Raw genomic sequence first — 21,079 nt, forward strand, 5'->3', positions numbered from 1 at the left:
ATTTCCTTACTATTTCCTAAAGGGGCAGGGACAGAGCAGTTCACAAACCCGCTCCATTCAGGGACTAGGACATCAGGGGATCCCTGGAATTGAGAGGAATAACGAAACCCAGTCCACTTTTGGAGCTTAAACATCTTTGCAAAAGCTGTACATCCAAGTCTAAGCACATCTTCAATTGCGTGAGCTTGAGTTACTTCAGATTTTAGAGATTCTCTGGTATTACATACAATTGATACTCAATCTGTTAAACATTTACCTAACTGGCACCACTGAAGACCAATAAGGGCAAGAGTCTGCCAAACTTTCAGCAATCATTCCTTTAAGAATAGGTTGGTTTGACAAAACTGGGGAAGAAGAAAAGATGTTGTCATATACATGTTGGAAACTGTAAAGGAAATCCTTCTATCTCCATATGTGAGGCTCTATTGTCAAGATTCTTTGGGGAAAGAGCCAGCTTTCTGATAACCATGAAGTCCAGCAGGAGTGAAGAAGAAAACCTTGCCAAAGATCAGTATGGTTTTGAGCAGATAGGATTAGGAAACTAAGGCTAAGAAAATGTGCTCAAACCCAGAGTAAGATGCGGTGCCTCTGTGTAGAAAGAAACGGGATGCTGAGAGAGTAGAAGATCCTGAAACTTTTAAATAGTACAGGTTGAAAACTGAAGGAAGGGAAAGGAGGAAAAGATAAACCTGAGCACATCTAATAAGAGCAGATTATGACGAGATAAATATTATTTCCAGATATTCATATGAAGATGTGAGTTGCCCGTGGAGTCAAAGGTGGACAGAAAACACAAGCATTTCCATGCTGTTCACTGGTAGTTTGAAATACATTCAGACCTTCTTTGGCATCTGTTTCTCTATGCAGTAAATGAATTCTTTGCTCACTCAGTATTGAGATTTCAGTGTTGTGAGATTAGCTGCTGCTTCTCTGGTGTTTATGTTATTCCTGTCACTCTGAAAAACAGCTCTGAGATTTTTAGAAGCAAGCACATTTGCAAAAATCATATTTTTGAAAGAGAAGTCTGGCTCCATTTGTCTCATAAAAGTCTGCACTTAACCACTTTTAAAAAAATACTATTATTTTAAGGTCAGTGGAAACTCCATTAAAGTGTTTCAGGAAATCATCAGATCATTAGAGCAATGGAAATTGAAATGTATGCAATGTACTGATTTCAAACATGTTATAAAACAGTAGGCAAGAAATCAAGTGTGTTCTCTAGTCTTAGTGTAATGTTCTCCTTCAGAACCCACACAACTGAGGAGTGATTTTATCATGCTACATGCCAGTGACTGCTCCTAGCTTGCAGTGACTACCAAAAGGTATTTTTCCTTCAGACATGCCTGCATTGTCACCTCTCAAACTGGCCTTTGGAACTAAGCAGAGACATAGATTTTTCTCCTTTAGCTACCCTGGGAAACACATATATGAGGAGCATTGTCCTCGAGAGAGTGTCTGATACCTACAACTACCACCCTGAAGGGAACAGACACCTTAGAGTCCAGCCATGTACTTGAAATCATGTTCAGAAAGGCAAGATTCGTCTGAAAGCAACTCAGAGTGTTGGAGAATCCAAATCCGTCAGTAGAGCTGCAAGGCTTGTGTGAACATGTAAAAAGAAACAAAAGACCAAGAGAAGCGCATGTCTGCAGAGCGCTTAGGTTAGTGCTCAACAGTCCTTTCACCCTCCCTGATTCCTCCGACAAGATTGGAAGAGCAGTCCTGTAGGAGGGTTCGTCCAACTCAGATGGGCTGAAGCATTTATACCTTCAAGACCTGCTTCCCTTTATAGCTCAGATGCAATGGTGAGGGTCTAAACCTCTCCCCCTTTTCCTCCCTCCTCCTGCCCATATACTCCTTGTTCATTAGGTCAGGCAGGAAAGGTTCTAGCACTTTCTTCCATTAAGCCAGTACTTGATAACATCTGTTGTAGAGATGGGAATCTCCTTTGGACAGGGCTGGAGGGTTTGTCCGTGGTCAGGCAGGTCACAGCTATTCCCATAACTGGCCAAGACCCTTAACAAGCTCTCAGCTCATTGGGAAGTAGAGCTGAGCTGGAAAATGCCCAATCCCAGGATATAAATGTTTCATATTAAACCTCCTATTCTGTACCCTGCTGTCCTGGCTTCGGCTGGGCTAGAGTTAATTTTCTTTCCTAGTAGCTGGTACAGTGCTGTGTTTTGGGTCCAGTATGAGAAGAATGTTGATAACACACTGACGTTTTCAGTTGTTGCTAACTAGTGTTTATACCAAGTCAAGGATTTTTCAGCTTCTCATGCCCAGCCAGCAAGAAGGCTGGAGGGGCACAAGAAGTTGGGAGGGGACACAGCCAGGGCAGCTGACCCCAACTGGCCAAAGGGGTATTCCACACCATGTGATGTCACGCCCAGTATATAAACTGGGGGGAGTTGGCCTTGAGGGGGTGGATCACTGCTCGGGAACTAACTGGGCATCGGTGGGCAATTGCATTTTGTATATTCCAATCTTATCATTATTATTATTATTGTTGTTGTTGTTGTCATTTTATTATTGTTATTATGATAATTATTAGTTTCTGCCTTTCTGTTCTGTTAAACTGTCCTTATCTCAACCCACTAGTTTACTTTTTTCCTGATTCTCTCCCCCACCCCACTGGGCGGGGGGGGGGAGTGAGTGAGCGGTTGCGTGGTGCTTAGTTGCTGCCTGGGGTTAAACCACACCTGATAATCATGTTTTATACAATCTCATAAGTGTGAACAAACGACACAGCTCATTACTTGATCTCATTTGAGACCAGAGTTGGTGGCAACCACACACATGGAGATGACAGGATTTTGGAGGGTACCTGTCATGGTTTAAGCCCAGCCAGCAACTAGGCACCACGCAGCCAATTGCTCGCTCCCCGCCGCAGTGGGATGGGGAGGAGAATTGGAAAAAAAAGTAAAACTCATGGCTTGAGATAAGAACAATTTAATAACTAAAGTAAAATAAAATGTAATACTAACAATAATAATAATAAAATATAATAATAACAATAATAATAACTGTAATGAAAATGAATATAATAATAACAAAAAACCCAAAACAAAAAAACCAACAACAAGAAAATACAAGTGATGCACAATGCAATTGCTCACCACCCACTGACCAATGCCTGAGCAGCTATCTGTGCCTCCCAGCCAACTCCCCCCAGTTTCTATACTGAACATGACATTGTATGGTGTGGAATATCCCTTTGGCTAGTTCGGGTCAGCCATCCTGGCCATGCCCTCTCCCAGCTTCTTGTGCACCTGCTTGGCGGCAGAGCATGGGAAACTGAAAAACCCTTGATTTAGTATAAACACTACTTGGCAACAACTAAAACATCAGTGTGTTATCAACATTCTTCTCACACTAAATCCAAAACACGCTGTACCAGCTACTAAGAAGAAAATTAACTCTATCCTAGCCGAAACCAGGGTAGTACCTCAACCCAGTTCCCAGCATAGTGTTTGGAGAGGCTGCTGGGACAAGATGTACTAAGCTGACCCAACAGGTCCCATCCTGTGGTAGGAGTATTATGAAGCTTTGCGCTGTCACTCTATTTCCAAGACTTCTTTTTTCTCATTCCGTCATTTGACAAATCCAGGTACACTTCTGAGTCCCTGAACGTGCAGATGGATTAGCTACGAACAGGATGATGACCACATACCTGGTACTTCTATGCATGAACCCAGTGACTTTTGATCTGACAATGATCTCCATGAGTATATTATTTATTCTCAGTCTAAGCATCTTAAAGGTAAACCAAACTACCCAGATGTAATTGCAAAATCCAAGGACAGAGAATTATACTCAGCTTGACTTCACAGATAGAAAACAGCTGATAAGAGACCAATATGACAGCTGACTGTAGTTAACCTTTAATTGGGATCCAGCAGCAGCAGCATGTGCTTGCTAAATATGCTGTTTCAAAAGGAAAAATATACATAATCCCATTTTGTTTATGCAACAAGTAAAATTAATGGAAAATGTTAATCTCTGGTCTGACACGACCGTGTTTATCTTATAAAGCCACAGTGCAGTGAGTACCATTTGACACCAAGCCTCAAGTAGGATTGCTTTGATTTTGTCTTTACTTCACACTGTGAAACCAGTGCTTTAATGTCAGCTTTGCAAAGGCACCAAAGTTTGGGGTTTTTTTTTAATAAAATCATCATTTACACATACATGTATTTAAGCACAAGCAGGCCTCTCTAATCAGGTTTTTGCATATGCCTTGCGGTGTTGCAGAGCAGCCCAAGAGAAAGCCCAGGGGCAGCTTTCCCCAGCTAACATCACCTATGACTGATTCCTTCTTGCTGCACCTCTGTCCAGTGATGTAATTCTAATACTAATGTCCTAGTTTATATTTACAAGAGTCATAGGGCACACAAAAAAAAAGGCAAGCTGTGTATCCCCTCCTAAATTTATTGAAGAAGTCCTTCACACCTTCATCCCTGTGTTCTACTGCATGTAGATATTTCAGTCAGTTTGAATGAATAGGATTTCCATGTGAAATGAAAACAGGGCCACAAAGGTTATTTTAGGTAGTGCTGCCCTACAACATAGAGCTAGAAATACAAAACAGGTTTGCAATGACCGCTCTGTGGTGACACAGATGGAATCTGTATTTCACCCCATCAGAGATGGTGGCCAGGAGGACCACCTCCAATAACATAAAAACTTACATGAAAAACATGCACTGGAGAAGATGAGGCGTACAGGTACTAGAGGCTGCCAAGCTAATGGATTTATGCGAAAGAAAACAAGGAGGGAGAGGGGTTTGCAGGTAACCACTCCGAGTAGCATGGATGGAGTAATTGGGCAGGAAGGGAAAGGAGCTGAAGACTGAGGAGCAGAGCTGAGCTACCCAGCACCTCGAAGGGAGAGCGCAGAGCTCACAGACACCCAGAGGAGAGCCTTCAGGCCTCTGAAGGTGGTAGAAACACCCCACAAAAGCATACAGTCAAGCCCGTTTCTCAATGCCTTTTTGAACTGTGCAGGTGCCTGTTAACAGTCATCTCTTAGATGCTGGTGAACTGGAGCCATTTTCTTCTGACACCTATAGCAAACTGCTTTAAAAGGGTGACTCGGAAACGATCCTGGAGGCAACGTTCACAGTTCATAGTTCCGAATTCCTTACAGAATATCGGTTGGTTAGCTGGCCTGACAAGAGGAAGGGGATAATGGACACAACGGCTTGTGGAGTTGATCCCTGGGCTTTCAAACCACACGTTGACGTGGAGTATGTGAAGCAAGAGACAGTCCAGGTACCACAGGCTGACCGGGATGGCGGGAGACCCTCGCGGAGCTCTCCCACCGCGACAGCTCTGCGAGGGGGAGACACCTGGGTTCTCGTCTTGGAAAGCCAGGGAATTACTTCTATCGATCCTCCTTCTCCAAACAGTTCATAAAAATCAGCCGTCGCCCGATTTGTGGCCTCTGTGGAGAGCACGAGCTCACCAGAATGACTGGCAGTCCTAATCTCACAGCCTGATCACCAGCCTCATTCAACAAAGCTAAAAATCTCAGAGACATAAATATTTGGTGAGCAAGTAGCTGACCCAGTGACAAGAGGCATTCATCTTTCCCACCCCTCAGACCAACGCTCGCCTGCCTAAAGCCTTTTATCCGGGTGAAATTTCATCTGTTGCAGAGGAGCTCTGGAAGAGATGAGTCACTGAGAAAGATAAGGTCCTCAACGAGGCCATAAATAACAAAAGCAAATCTAGACAGCTATGTCACCCTTACATTTTAGGCCATTGAATTTGAGCATAATTAAGTACGGCGTGCAGCTAGTGAAGCTCGCCATGCAGCTTGTCACAAAATCAGTGGTAGATTTGAGACTCAAAACCATTTTTCCTCATTCTTTGCCTGGTGCCCTGCCAGCCAGGGCCCTTCGGAGTCCCCGACTGAGCCCCATATTAAATCCACTCATAGTCTTTCTCGCTCTGTAGGACAGATCTCTCCTACTGAAGCTTTATGCATTCGGGAGCCTGTTCTTGTGCTGACAAGCCTGAAGCGGCCCAGCGTCTGGAATACAAACAGAAACACTTTTTGGGCACAATGCCAAGGCCGCAGCACTTGCCAGAGAAGCACGCACCTCCTCCTTTTTATTCCTCTGAGGTAATAAGCTTAAATACAAAGCACCCCTCGAGAAGTTTCCCTGGGCAGCTCTCCGCAGCGCTTCGAAGCACTCCTGTGTGGTTGCAATTGTCCCTAGCAGGAGCAGAACACCCTTTTGTCCTTTCCAGTTCAGTCAACCCTCTCTGCTGAAATTCAGAACCCCCCCTAAAACCAGCAAGTAGCCATCCATCAGCATCACCCTCCTTCGAGCGACGAAGCCAAGATGCCGCATCTTTGAGCGGACACAGGGCGACTCGATTCTGCCTGGTCCTGGGGCTTGCTCAGCCTCTGCTGCTCTTGGGAGCTGGGTGATACCGGGCAGACCTGCGCGGCCACGTGAAGGTGACCTTCTCGTTTAAAGGCACTCTTTGCTGAGCAAATGCAGCTGCACTCAAATCTGGACTTGCCCCTGCCCGCAGGGGATGTTGCAGAGGGTAATAAAAAACCATGACTGCATTAGCCTGGTTGTAGCTGGAAATGTCAGAAGCTGAGATTGAAGCAGCGCGTGAAGGGAGAGGAAGGGCAGGAGGGGGGCACGGGAGGAGAAGGGATGGAAGAAGCAGTTCAGCATCTCAGTGGAAGAGGCTTTGCCTCCTGGAGCGACAGTGCAGGGAGCTGCACGTCCAGCCCACCAGCGATGCTGGGTACAGCAGCTGCATTCAGCTTTCAGGCCCTTCTCAAGTGAGTGACTTGTCACAGCCCTGGCTCTCCAGGTAAAAGTTATATCTCAGAAGAGCTCAGAGCTAAGTTACTCCTTATTTTCTCTCCACTTGAGTCTGTTCACACACAAAGCTCATCTCCTTGTTTGGAGTTACTGAAAGGGTTGGTATAAGACGTATACCACAACAGAGGTGTTTGTGTGCTAGGGCAAGATGCCCATAATACAGAGGAAGATAAAACAGATCAGAAATAGGCATGCTTACAAGCTGGTGGTGGCTTTAAATAAATTAAGCAATTGTTTTTCCTAAAAGATTTAGCAAAAACTCTGCTATCGGCAATACTATGGTGCCCTCAAGTGGATGCAAAACACTCAGAAACATGCTACAGTCCTCCTTGTGAGTGTGGTCTGTGCTCTCTCGTTTGTAACCCCAGACTGCAAACACAGCGTGTTTCCACCCTAAGAGCCCTTTGCAATGCTAGAGGAATAAATGCATGCACTGGTTTTGGCTGGGGTAGAGTTAATTTTCTTCACAGTAGCTGGTATGGGGCTGTGGTTTGGATTTGTGCTGGAAACAGTGTTGATAACCCAGGGCTGTTTTGGTCCCTGCTGAGCAGTGCTTACCCAGAGCCAAGGGCTGTTCTGCTCCTCACCCCACCCCACCAGCGAGGAGGCTGGGGGGGCACAAGGAGCTGGAGGGGACACAGCCGGGACAGCTGACCCCAACTGACCCAGGGATATTCCAGACCATAGGACGTCATGCTCGGCACATAAAGCTGGGGAAGAAGAAGGAAGGGGGGACGTTGGGAGTGATGGCGTTTGTCTTCCCAAGTCACCGTTAGGCGTGATGGAGCCCTGCTGTCCTGGAGATGGCTGAACACCTGCCTGCCCGTGGGGAGTGGGGAATGGAGTCCTTGGTTTGCTTTGCTTGTGTGTGCGCGGGTTTTGCTTTACCTATTGAACTGTCTTTGTCTCAACCCACGAGTTTTCTCACTTTTACTTTCCTGATTCTGTCCCCCATCCCACTGTGAGGGGAGTGAGCAAGCGGCTGCCTGGGGCTGAGTTGCTGGCTGGGGTTAAACCATGACAACATGCTTCAACATTAAAAGAGTGCCAGACCAAAAGTTTCTCACATATGTAAAAGAAATTTTTTTTCAAGAAATTATTTGATTTAGGGCAAGGAGAAGGAAAAAAAGAAAAAAAAAAAGGCCTTGGTTGCAGCATTACCCTCCTGATGTTTCCAAGGCTAAGCAGAAAATTGAGGGGCCTGTGGGCCCAACCGCAGACCAAACTCCACTGACCTTGATTCCCTTCCCAGATGCAGTATTGTTCGCCTTCCTCTGGAAATCAGTGGTTGATGCCGAATTGCCTGACACCAGCCCTTGCCGATGTGCCATCCAGTCTCCTCACTGTGCCAGCAGCTGTGAAATACTCTGTTTTATCCCCTCCTGCTTCGCTGGTGGCAAACTGCCCACCAGAAGTTTTCACTGAGCCAACTACTCCCTTCCGAGAAAATTCAAGGGACAGCACAAGCTCAGGGGAGGCAGTTTGGGTGACACGACGCTATTCCAGGACAGAAGCGAGTTCAGGTGTATGGATGAGCGCCATGCAGCACCCCAGGGGTGCCGGTCCGCTCTACCTGCCAGAGCGGAACAGGCACCGAGGCAGAGGGAAGGATGCTCCTCTGGGAGGTCTGCGTCACATAACACGGGTGAAGCTGCAATCTGGGCACTGTGCGAAGCAGACCTGTCAAGCGAGCACAAGTCCTGAGCCAGGCATGCTGCTAGTCATTGAGAGATACTGCAACGCGTAACTGGAAACAGATGCCAGAATCACCGCTCTTCACAGTAACAGCACTGTCACAGCAGAGGATGGACAGAAAGCAGCAATAAAGATACTACCATAAAGATAATCAGCAGTGAACCGGACACCTATAGGTTAACAGCACATTAGAAAAGCCACAGGCCCCATTTATGGCTTCCTCCTTCCCATGTTTACATTACAAATGTACCCTGCTCTTTGTCATATTGGAAAGATACAGGGGCAGCACAGGCTCCAACAGACACCCTTAAAGAAGACAGGAAAGATCTTGGGAAGCTGGACTGGAAATAAAAAGACCCTGACACCCAGTTGACATAATTTTAAAAACTCCCTCGCTTTTAAGGCTATACAATGAGTCTGGCTGAGCTTACTGCTCAGAGGTCACAGGGCAAGTCTTGCTACTGCTAGAGAGGACTTGAATCACAGTGGGTGATGTAAATCTTAACAGCTACGTTTAGCTAATTTACCTCAGCTAAACACTCCATGGGCAGAGGTCTGTTAGAAGAGCAATGCAGGTGCTGATGCACATTCACACACACGCTCAGCTCGCTGCCTACCGCAGCGTTTTCTGCGGAGCTGCTCCCCAGCCAGGCAGTCCCAGCCTGTCCTGGTGCTCTTCCTCCGCGGGGCAGGGCTTGGCATTTGTCCTTGCCGAATTCTGCGGGGTTCCTGTTGATCCGTTCCTCCAGCCTGCCCAAGAAAAGCAGCCCTGCCCTCAAGCCTTTACCACCTGCAAATGTGATGAGGGCGCATTGCATCGCCTCCTCCAGGCCACTGATGAAGATGTTGCAGAGGGGAGACCCCAGCGACAAGCGGAGAACTGCGGGGCTCTGTAAAGTACAACCCATTAGCCACTGCCTCTGAGCCTGGCCATCCAACCAGCATTTCACCCATCTAGCTGTCCGTCCGTCCACCCAAGTCCCTAATATCATGCCTTGGATACAGAAGTGTTGCGAGAGGCAGTGTCAAAAGCCTTGCTAAAGTCAAGTTAAACACCATCCCTTGCTTTCCCCTTGTTCCCAGATCCAGTCATTTCATCACAGAAGGCAATCAGGTTCATCAAGTATGACTTAATCAGCAGCTGTGGAAAGAACTGCCAATATAAGACTAGAGCTACAGCAAACTGTACTTATTAGAAGGAGCATTCCTAGGTATATAGAGAAATCATGGTCAATAGGAGTCAATCGTAAACAGCTCTCTAGCAGAGGAGGAAGGAATACAAACTTCCTTAAAACAGTAAACTAAGTTCAGAAATGAGTACCTAATTTAGCTCTCCGAATCAGCTGCGTTAGAGCATTCCCATGCAAAAGCATCCAACACACTCATATAAACCCTAGGAAAGATTTAACTCCTGAAGGAGTTCAAGAACCTGATTACAGTAACAGCGATGCATCGAAGGAGTGCATGGGCATCGTACTCCTGAAACACTAGCAGCTCATGGTTCAGCCCAAGGGGCTGGTAGTATGCGGACCAGGCACCAACAGACACCAAACCAGCATCTTTGAGCAGAAACAGCAGATTTGGTCAGTGTATAGTCATAACAAATTTTAAACCTGCTCATTGGCAGACCAGTATTGTCTGACTCTGGACAAAAAAATCATTTGTGATCAATGGCCTCAAGAAGGACACCGTTCAGACATCACCAAAAGGCTCTGCGTGTTTGAAGTCAACACATGTAATTTGCAAATCAAATGCCAATCTGGAGACATTTGGTGAGTTCAGAAATTTTTCAGTGAGGATCCATCAGAAGCGAGCTAAAGTATAGTCCAGAGGCAGTGGTGTGTCAGTAAAGTATTGTACAGCTCAGACAACAACAAGAGCTGTAACTCAAAACAAAACCAATACCAAAATGAAAAAGGCAGAGCTATGAGTACAAAAGATTATGAACAACCTCTTACTGGCATATGAAGAAAGTGTCAGCACAGGCAGAAACCTGTTTAAGTACACCTAGACTCTGACTAATAAAGTTATTTTATATAGATAGCTCTAAGAAGGCTAAAAGACATTTCATATTAAGCTTGAAACAATAGGTAGATTGAAGACATTGTCAAGACCTGCCAGTTTTATGCTAAAAATGGAGGCCCATGTGGAAAAGAGAAGGGACTGGTGACACTGGCTCTTATACCAATGCCGGTATTAATTTGATATTGGCTGGACAACGACTTATTGCTCTAGAACATCATCACTGATGACAACACACCCCAGGACAGTACCTGACAACAGTACGAAGAGAAAAACCACCCCACACATCGGCACTGCTTTGTTCCAACCGGGACACTTTGGGACAGTTGAATAACCACAAAGGAAGCAAACCTGCACTCTGGCTGCTGCTGGTACAGATCCGATTTTGATAGTCACAACATATTAAAAACTGATGGTCATTAATACAAGGACAGCCCAGGAAGCAGCAGTTACAGCAGAAATGCAACGTTAAGCAATTAAAGAGAATGTTATGATCAGGGCAAGCAGTTGAGCCTGGGGCAGAGAAGATGCAGCAGAACATCCTTCTGCTGAGGTATTCGTCTCTCCTAGTCGGTTCCTCAGCGCTCACCAAGCTCCAGTCCTGGCCCCAGCTGAAATGGTCTTCCCAGGGCGGATCTATGGCCACGCCATACTGGCAGCGTGGGGACGGCACTGGTTTATGGTCTTGCTTCAGACCAAGTTCCTCAGGGTTACGATTCCCATCTGACCATTCTGACCACGTCTGCCACTCTGGGCAGCAGCACTGCCTACAGGAAAGGACCGCTGTCCAGAGACTAAATATCACCATATGCTATACCTTTATGGGAGGTTGGCATCCTCAAAAAAAACGAAAAAAAAAAAAAAATAAAAAAAAGTTCAAGACACAACCTGGAGAGGGACATTCCTCTTTACCAAACAGCCCCTAAATCTGTAAGGACAAAAGCCAATCATTTCATTTTGTTAAGCAAGAAGGATAGAAGGGTTGCAAGATTTTCTTTTAGAAATAACAAGTGATCACAGGTTAAAATAAAGTGGGAGGACAGACAAACAAAAGTAGATCTAAAAATATGGGGTTTGATTTTTAAAACCTGAAAGAGCATGAATTCCAGACAAAAAAATCTGAGAACCTGCAAAAAAAAAAAAGGGGGGGGGACGACAGCGAGACGACTTCTCAGAAAAATTACTTCTCATCTAAAAGGTAAGCTAAGATTGACCTTGCAAAGGATATTAAAACAAATAGGATATTCTCTCATACACAAAAGACAACAGGGCAAAATGAGGACAATATACAGATAACTAAATTTACATAAAACCCCAAAAGAGACCAATTCTCTCAGGTTTCAGTGAGGACCTTAGTGTCCTGAAATGGAGCGTGGTGCTGCACAACTCACCCTTTTGGAATTGGAAGGGCAGCTTCATTTGCACTCAAGGGAAGGTGCTGATCGCCATCTCGGAAGCATCACTGCCTGCTTGCCCAAGGCCACTCTTTCCTTAGCACCCAGTACTGGTCAGGTACAAGGCATTAGACTACATGAACTTTAATTCTGACCCCAACAAGCTGCTCTTTGGTAATTCCAAAAGAATTGGAATATGAAATTGCAGGTGAGGTAGACTCATTTTAACGCAAACGTAACAGGTTTGAAGATCACCAAGATTTAAAAAAAAGGCAAAAGGGTGCTGATCTATGCAAGACTAATTAGCCTGATCTCAAAAGTATGTCTAGATTTAAGAAGAAAAGTATGTAACAATAATAATGTGGAAAGTGACACAAAATACAGCTTGGGTTTATTAATGCTAAATCAGACCCCACTGAAGAATTTCTTTCCTCCTGACAGCCAGGAGATCAGGACATATCACATATATCTTCACATACAGCTTGTGGCACACCACCTTCTTAATGGTTGAAATGGGGAAAAAGTGAACCATTAAGACAGGTGACAACATACAGCACTAACATTGGCCTTGCTTTTTGTGAATTTGGCTGTCATCCTGCTGGTCAGAAAGAAATCAGAAGCCTGAGGAGCTCGGTGCAAAGCAAGACCAGTTTCAGTAGGCTAAAAAGAGGCTCTTACAGCTCCTTCAAAGTTTAAGGATCACAGCTAATATTCTCATTAGTGACAAAACCAGCATTCTAATGAAATTTATCATTACCTCTGCCTTTGTCAATTCAGGTCTACTGGGTAGGGGTAAAAATAAGTTGCAGCAAATTCAATCATACAAAGCACAGGTCAAGGACCTATAACCAAAGCCAAAGCATTTCACCTGCATGCTGTGAGCTTAGCAGTCAGAGGTGAAAAAGGGGCAGAGGGGGAAGTTCCATATTAGTCATTTTTTATTAGTTATCAATCACAACTGCTTAAGCCAACAAAAAGGAGGCAGCCTCGGGATTGTACTCAGAAAAGCATTCCCTGAAAAGACAAAGTAGCATTAGTATTTCCCTCTAAAAGGCACCTGGTGAGACTTCAGAAATAATTTCATTTTCTCTGAATGTGGCCAACCATGATGTGCAAAAGGGCAAAGACAGGCGGGTCAGGAAAATGCTCTACAGAACAGCCCAACTCCCTTAGCCAAGCAGGAGGGCACCAGACAGATTCTCACCCTCCCAGAGAGGCACAAGCTCACAAGGCAGAATAGTGGAGACACAGCACATCCCTGTTTCTGGTTGGGCTTTTTTGTTTGTTTTGTTGTGTGCTTTTCTTTTTTTTTTTTTTTAAAAAAAACTGGCTCCATTCACACCAGGAACTACAGTATGGTTTTGCTGCAGAAGGAAGTGGTTGCTCCATCTAGTCCTGCATTAATATCTTCATTTTTCTTTTATGCTTGGCCTGTCTTGGGGAAAGGAAATTCTTCTTTATTAAGCTATGATGTTCCAAGAGATGCTTAAAATGAAAATCAATTAACCTCTGTGATAACTTGAAGTTTATATTGAGATAAGGTAGTATTATAACTGCAAAATTAAGAAAGATGTGATATTTTGGTTAATAAGAATGAGCAAGTCTCCACTTGTAATGACTCCTGTTTACTGTAAGCAGGTAAGACGAATAAGCTGTTATGGAAAATGTGCTTGGATGCTCTAGCTTTGGATGCACAACTCATGCGTTAGCAATGTTTACCGATTAACTTATTACACAACCAGTCTTTATGTACATCCCTTCTGGGAACATATAGGTTTCCAGACAGTCAAAAGCAGGATGTCCGATATGCAGGAAAGTTTATTTTTCACTAGTTTTCCATGAACTAGAACCTCCCTAAACTCAAAACCGTCCTTGACCAGTGGCTGAAGGGGCAAGATTTAACATTCCAATATAAAGACAGACCACGCAGTGAACAGCAAATGCTGTGGGGCACCTTATTTTCCATCAGGCTTACTCCAGATCCTGAAAGGACCTAAACTCCAGGACATGGAAGCCTTATGCAGGACTTTACCCAAATGATACCAGGCACCTGTCAAAAAGTGAAACCCAGAAGAATTTGAAAGGAACACTGTGAACTCCTTGAACTGGCATTTCCCCATGAAACCACCACTGGAAAGCTTCCAGCTATTGCCCTGAAACAGGGAATAAGGACACGCATACAGCAACACGTGAGGCGAGGCGCTGTGGGAAGGCTGAGCACGCAGGGAACTCTGCGAAGGAAGGGCGAGTTGAGCAAGTTTTGCAGGACTGGTTATAGACCTGCCCATGCAGAAAAAAAACCTACCGGTGTGCCAAAGTGGTTATTGGAACATCACCACCTGCACCGACCTAAGCTGCCGGCAGGAATTGCTGCCGGCATTATCAGCAGGCTCTGCGCAAAACGTGACCTGGTGCCAACTATGTCAGAACGTGGTTACAAGCCGAGTGGAAAATGTTATAGCGCATATGCGGGACCTAAAGGTGAACCTGTACGGCCAAACCTCTAACAAGCAGACCTGAGCCCTGCTCCTACCACAACGTGCTGTAGTTGACGACTCTGCTACTTGCTTTCCTGGAGCCTTGCTCCCAGCTTGCACCCAGGCAAACTCTCTGCCATGATCCTAGCTTCCAGGTGCCCTTCTGAGGTTTGGCATATGATCTCAGCAGGGAAGTTACAGCAAAGCTACAAAACCTGCATGGCTGCTTGAGGCAGCGGCTCAGGGAGAAGGCGAAGCTGGGATGCCAGATAACATTGTACAGATACAGTCAAGCCATTGCCGGTACACAAATGATTGATGTATCTAGTCAAATGTATTTGAATGCTGCTTGCGAAAATTGTTGTGTTGACAGGCATGGAGATTGAAATCAAGTATCTAGTACCCAAAGAAACCCAACCACAGGGCTCCAATTAAGGAATCTGTTGCCACAGTTGGTCAGAGCAAGAGGCAGTGTGTTCTGATATCCTTTTCCAACATGAACCCTTTCAGCAAGGTAAGCAATTGCATCTCTGGCAAAACATCCCAGACACCTGAGATCAGAGGTTTAAAGGGAATTCCCAAACCAGAGATTACATCCGCACCACTTCTATTCAGTATCAAGGATCACCCTAACCTCCCTGAATGTATCTAATCTCTTTCTGAACACACTCATACCTTTGGCTTCCACAATATCCCCCATTAGCCGCATTTCAAAAGTAATTACATTTTGCATACCAAACCAGTCTCTTCCTTTCATCCATTTGAAAGTTCTGACTGATCATTTCATCAGCTCCTAGCCCCATGCAATGCTGATTTCTCCTCTCCAGCACCCTGCCAGAGTGATAAGGTCTCCTAAGCAAGTCATACAGCTTGCAGTCTTGTATGGAAGTTGTTCCATCTCTTTGGACACCTTCAGCGGTTCTCTCCCTATTCTCTAGTTTAACTAGATCCTTTTCAAGGACTGCAGACAGCATTCAAACCAAACTCATTTATATAGCAGCACATCAATATTTTGTTTTGTTCTCTTCCTTTCCCAATAATTAATATTCTAATTAGCTCCTTCAGTACAAGGGTTGGGCAGACATTTTCAGAGAACTATGCATAATGCAGAAGAACCTTCCCCAAATACCACTTCAAGCCCCTTGTGTTACACATGTTATTAGGATACTTTCCTCCCATGTGAATTCCTTTGTGTTCTGTCAATGTAGGCTTTCTTCTATTTCATCGATAATATGGGATTCTTCTACCTGTTTTCCCATAGGCAGCTCTAAGTTTTATTTTTCTGAATACTCCTGTATCAACAATCAATCTGCTATTTAACCCTAAGACCACTTGGGAATGTGCATTACCACAGCTCCTTGATCTACCTTACTGGTAATCTTCCTTCAGTGGGAATGACTGACTACTTATTCCATAGTTCTCTCCCATCCATTTACCCTTGAGATTTTTCTCCTTTGCCTTGGCAGATTAGCTACTCTCAAGAGCTGTTGAAGGACTTTGCAGTAGTAGCTTTTGAAAAATCCATATATGCCATATATGAGGATCACGCTCATGGACTCATTGGAAAGAACTAAGTGGATTTGTAAGCACTATTTCTCTGCAAAAGATTCTCTCTTGAAAGTTTATATTCATTTGTGTATCCCCTTCACTCTGCTCTTGAATATACTTTCTCCCTTTGATTTATTATGGAAGTCATACGTGGTAGTCTAATTTACAAGCTCCAACATTCTTGAAGACCAGTATCACATTTACTGCCTTCCACTTCTGTGTTCATAAGGCTAATTTAAAAATCACACAGTATAATGTCTAGCACAGTTACTGCAAACTCCTTTAGACTCTTCTAGTCAATACCATCTGGGCCTGGAGAGCTGTTGGTGCTCATTTTATCAACTGCCCTAGAAAGCTGTTACTGGCACATCAATTTCAAATAGTTCCTTGGACTAACCTCTTACAAGGCTCTCCCATGAAAACTGCTGAGTTCCTCTGCTCTGAACACTGATGCAGGTAACTTTGCTTTTTCTGTCACAGTCTTCTCTTCCCAGAGAAGATGAGAAGCAAGAGCAGCAACAGGAACATTCTCTACATCAAGGCAAACAATGTGCCAAAAGCCAGGATTTCTTTGAATCTTCATCTGCTCTCTGTTCATACTTGCATTGCCTAGCACAAATCACCGCAGTTAGGAAGTGTCTTCACCTTTGCAGTGCTGTACCTCTGCTAAGTCCCAAGATCAGACTAGAAGAGATTTAGGGAGACGCTCACCTTTGAGTCAGGTACCCAAGCCCTGCTCAAGACTCAAAACTCCTGCTTGTCTCATTAATGAGGTACCTTATTGCCTGTGGGTACTTTCACCTGCAAAACTCAAAGCACCACAATGCCACCACTGCCCATGCCAACAGGCACCGCTGGCTTGTCAAAAAGGAGCACTTGGCTGCCTTTTATCCAAACCATCGTGAATTTGGAAACCCTGTCTCAGCAGCTAAGTTCCCTGAAGGGCCCAGGCCACTAGATGTGTCCAAATCACATGCAGCAGAGGCAGCCGTGGAAGTTTTGTTTTGCATTACAGCACAATAGCTAGCACATTCCTCAGCCAAGTGAGACACATAAGCTGCAGGCCGCCTTCTGCCTCCGGGGCAGATTTTGGTCAGTGCTTCCTGGTGGATGGCTCAGGAGTCCGGACCTCCACTGCAGTGCCCAGCACTCCTCAGCCACCAGAGGCCTTCTGCTGCACAGAACTGTGCATCTGTAAATCGTACCCGCATTGTATGAACATCCAAACACCGTGTGGATGACAAATTTTACCCCCGTTAAGAATATTTCAAGAAGTATGATGCCACTCTGCAAAGAGCAGCATCAAGACCTCTATCCCCCACAGTCACCGAACGCAACAACCATTGTACAGACTTGTGGCATGAAACAGCTTTCTACCAAACTGAAAGCAGACAAGGAATGTAAAGAGCAAAGACTCACAGAAATATTTTATCCTTGACTTGGCAGTGTTAGGTTAACTGTTGGATTTGGTGATCTTAAAGGTCCTTTCCAACCTAAACAATTCTAGATTCTATCCAAGACCACACAGGAAGCAAGCATCAATGCCAAGAATCTAATTCATATTTCCTTATATATAGTTACTTAGTTGTATTTTTAATTGGTTTTCAACAGCTATGTAAAATAGGGAAAAAAACTTGAAACAGACAAAGCATGTAACAAGCAGGTATTCAAAGTTTACTTGCACTTACCACATAATGTGCATATTAAGTGGGTACAGAGACAAGCCAGAGATCTTTACAGTACTGTAAGAGTCAAGACCAATGGGCTGATGCTTACTAATCATTGACCTTCTCCTTGTGTTTATTAAGGGTTCAAAAAAGTGGCACCACTATTCCTCATTAGTCATCTCTCTCATTGCAAAAGCTGCCTGGATTTTAGCAGTTCATCTGATTAGAGCTGGGATCTTAGAATTGCACCACTGTTTAGCTGTGGATATTCTATCTGCCAAGGGGAGGAATTGAGGTGAGAAGTCAGATTTTTATCTCTGGTTTCATTTCAGCAACTCCCATGAAAGTGTATGGGCAGGCTGTACAAAGACTCCTTCTGTTTCCATACAGGTGCACACCTCTATATCCTACTAGTAATCACACTACATTGCCTGCTCCATTCTCTATAGCCTTTATCTTCCAAAAAGATTTATCTCTTAATTACTTTATGTGGAGCAGTGAGGAAACAAGGGCATACTCTGCAAGCTCACTGACAGACGGGCTTTGTGCTCTTGGCAGGTGGGCACAGATAACCAAGTTGGGAGACAATATATGCATTGAGCAGGAAGGGAATACTTTTGCATTAGCAGTTTATACTTAGCTGAAAAGGGATGCGACTTAGCTGTGAGTGTCCAAGATACAAATATGACAAAAAGTAGTATTTGTTTCACGCTTGCTGCTGAGAACTCACACAAACTGAGGGAGCAGCAAGGCAATATGAGAGTGCAGACAACAGGAAGGAAGCAGCAAAGAGTTTTCAGCTCTTACTTGCCATAACTGGCACCTGCAAGGATTAGCCTGTGGTCCTTGCTGAGGAGCTCAGGAGTAAAAGCTAGGCTTCAGAGGTGGACTAAAACTTAAGTTTACTTCAACTGTTTAATTTTTAATTTGATACGTATCACCACTCCCAGAATTAGTTATCTGTTTAGCATGAAACCACTATCAGGTGCTTAAAGAAAGAGCAGAAACCCATGGGAGGGACCAAAATGGTGACAATTTGACCACTTACCTTCAGACTAACTCACACCCTGCTCTGCACTCTCTACTGTTAGGGATTTAACCATTCCTTTCCCATCCAGCAGCAGGAGCTTAGAGTGCCTTCAACAAAGCCGGATAAGAAGCAGGACTCCAACTCCTCCAGGGCCATGGGAATAGACTTGCCTTGCTCCTTGGACAAGTGTCCTGAGAGCAGGGAGTTAGGCAAGAGAAGAGCCTCCTTTTCTTACATTTGTCAAGGACTCAGTCTGGGTGTTGGTACACCAAGACAGACTGCAAGAGCAGAGCCTTCAAAACTTAAACTCCATTTAGTCTTTGAATTCCAACTATACATACAGCTGTTCAGGCTGAGTAATGCTATACCCACCTACAAATAAAAAAGTCACCCTTCTGCAGTTAGGCTTTTCGTAGTGTTAGCTGCTGAGTAAAGGTTTTTTGGACCACAGTATTAAAGGTTGTAAGTTTCCAAGGCCATTTTTCAAATAAGAATTACTGAAGGAAACTTACTGAAGTGTTCTCATTTACCTTGCTACTATTCATGCAGTTGTGGTACCTCAGCATTATACTGTATCAATGTATCTCAAGATTATACTATATCTGTATCCAGTAACAGTGAATACAGACAGACATACTCTGGTTTAGTCAGCCATCTTCTCTCCCCATTTTATACATACACAATGTCCTGAACTGTGGCCTTGCGGGTGACAATAATGCATGATGGGCATTTTGTAATCTTGAGAAAGCTTCAGGCAGCAACCTCTGTTACCCAACATTTAAGACTGGTATTTTCTGTCTTTTAAAGCTACTCGTGTACTTCACACACACTTTTAAGAACCCAGCAGAATCTGAAAAGGGAGATGGTTGTCTGTAAAGCAAAAAAATCCAACAGGAATATAGACTGAGGGCCAGTAAGTGGCAGCTGCCAAGGTAGGCTGACATCTTGTAGCATATCACTGCAGCAGGGAAGGAGTATAAAGCAATTATGCATTTGCAATGGAAAATTTTTATTTCAAAGGGACAACTGGTAACAACCTACTGCCTCTCACCAGCCCTAGTCCTCTTTCATAATCTCCCTCTCATGTCAGCTGTATTTCCTGTGAGTTCTTTAGCAGTCATGGAATGAGAGAAAGGATTGATAAACCATACACTACAATAGAAAAAAATAAGGCATGTAACACTGCTTCTCTGCATACTCAACACTAACCAGAGAAACAAACAATGAAAGTTAGCAATTATATTAGAATAATTATGCAGAAATATTTCAAAATCTGTAATCCAGACAAGTAGCTAGGAGACATTTCACTAATATCTTCATGAAAAGATGTTTCTGCAGAGTAAAGATTTTCTTCACAAGTTTTCCTCTGAAGAGGTTGATACTTCCTTCCCCCTCTCCAGAGAAAGCATTTCAGTTCCCACACCATAAGTAGTCTCCCAAACTGTCTAGAATATGAAAGGTAGAGAACATTAACAGTTTTTCTTCAGTAGCTTCAAGCTTTATAACTTTAACATTTATCTAACAGACAAGCAGAATACAATTAGCATATGTACTCATTATGCTTGTACTACCACTGAACTTCCACAGGAGTACTAAAGTCTGGGATTTTAAAATCTATTAGATCAACAACAAGTTAAGTTTATCATTCCAGGTTTGCCCTTATAAGGGAGATGGGCTGCTCCTGTGTGTGCCCCATCACTGAAGCAAGCACACGTTCTCTGCCCCTGTCTCAGCCCTCCTCCCAGACCAAGCTGAGGGGAGGAGGGCCAGTATCAGGAGTGACTCTCCCTGTGTAATCCAGAGAATCACTGCTAACCTGAAACAAAGGTAGGCAGGTGTTGAACAGACACAGGAACACCACACCCCAGAATAATTAATGCTGTTTTACAAGCACTTGCTCTGTCACAGGAGGATAGTCTTAACTGGCATATGAAGGTAGTAAGGACTTAGGAGTTTTGAAACACACACAATTTTATCAGAGGCCTGATAAAATTACAGAAATACTATTCTTCATTAAAGAACTTTTTTTAAAAGTATTTATTTTTTTAACTTAATTATTTGAAGAATTGTTTTGCTACTTTGAATATGAAAGAATGAAGAACAAAATTTCCCACCTATCAAGGGGTGCTTTTACTATATTAGTAAGCTCTGAAAATATCATTTAAAAATCAAAGCTACTAAAGTTTTTTAAAAAATACAATACTTCCAAGTTTCATGTATCATTTGAGATCAAAGTGTGTGCTATTCTTCTCTCTCATGCTTCAGTTCTTACAGGGCTATGAAGTCATCCAAAAAACTGATAAATCAAAGGCAGGAAAGATAGCAAGAACACATTGAAATAAAGCCTTTCCTCCAATATTGCTGTTGAGATCGGTATTTACAACTTGCTACCTTTT

This window comes from Haliaeetus leucocephalus, unplaced genomic scaffold (assembly GCF_000737465.1).
Source record: "Haliaeetus leucocephalus isolate CR32 unplaced genomic scaffold, Haliaeetus_leucocephalus-4.0 Scaffold195, whole genome shotgun sequence".
In the NCBI taxonomy this organism is placed as follows: domain Eukaryota; kingdom Metazoa; phylum Chordata; class Aves; order Accipitriformes; family Accipitridae; genus Haliaeetus; species Haliaeetus leucocephalus.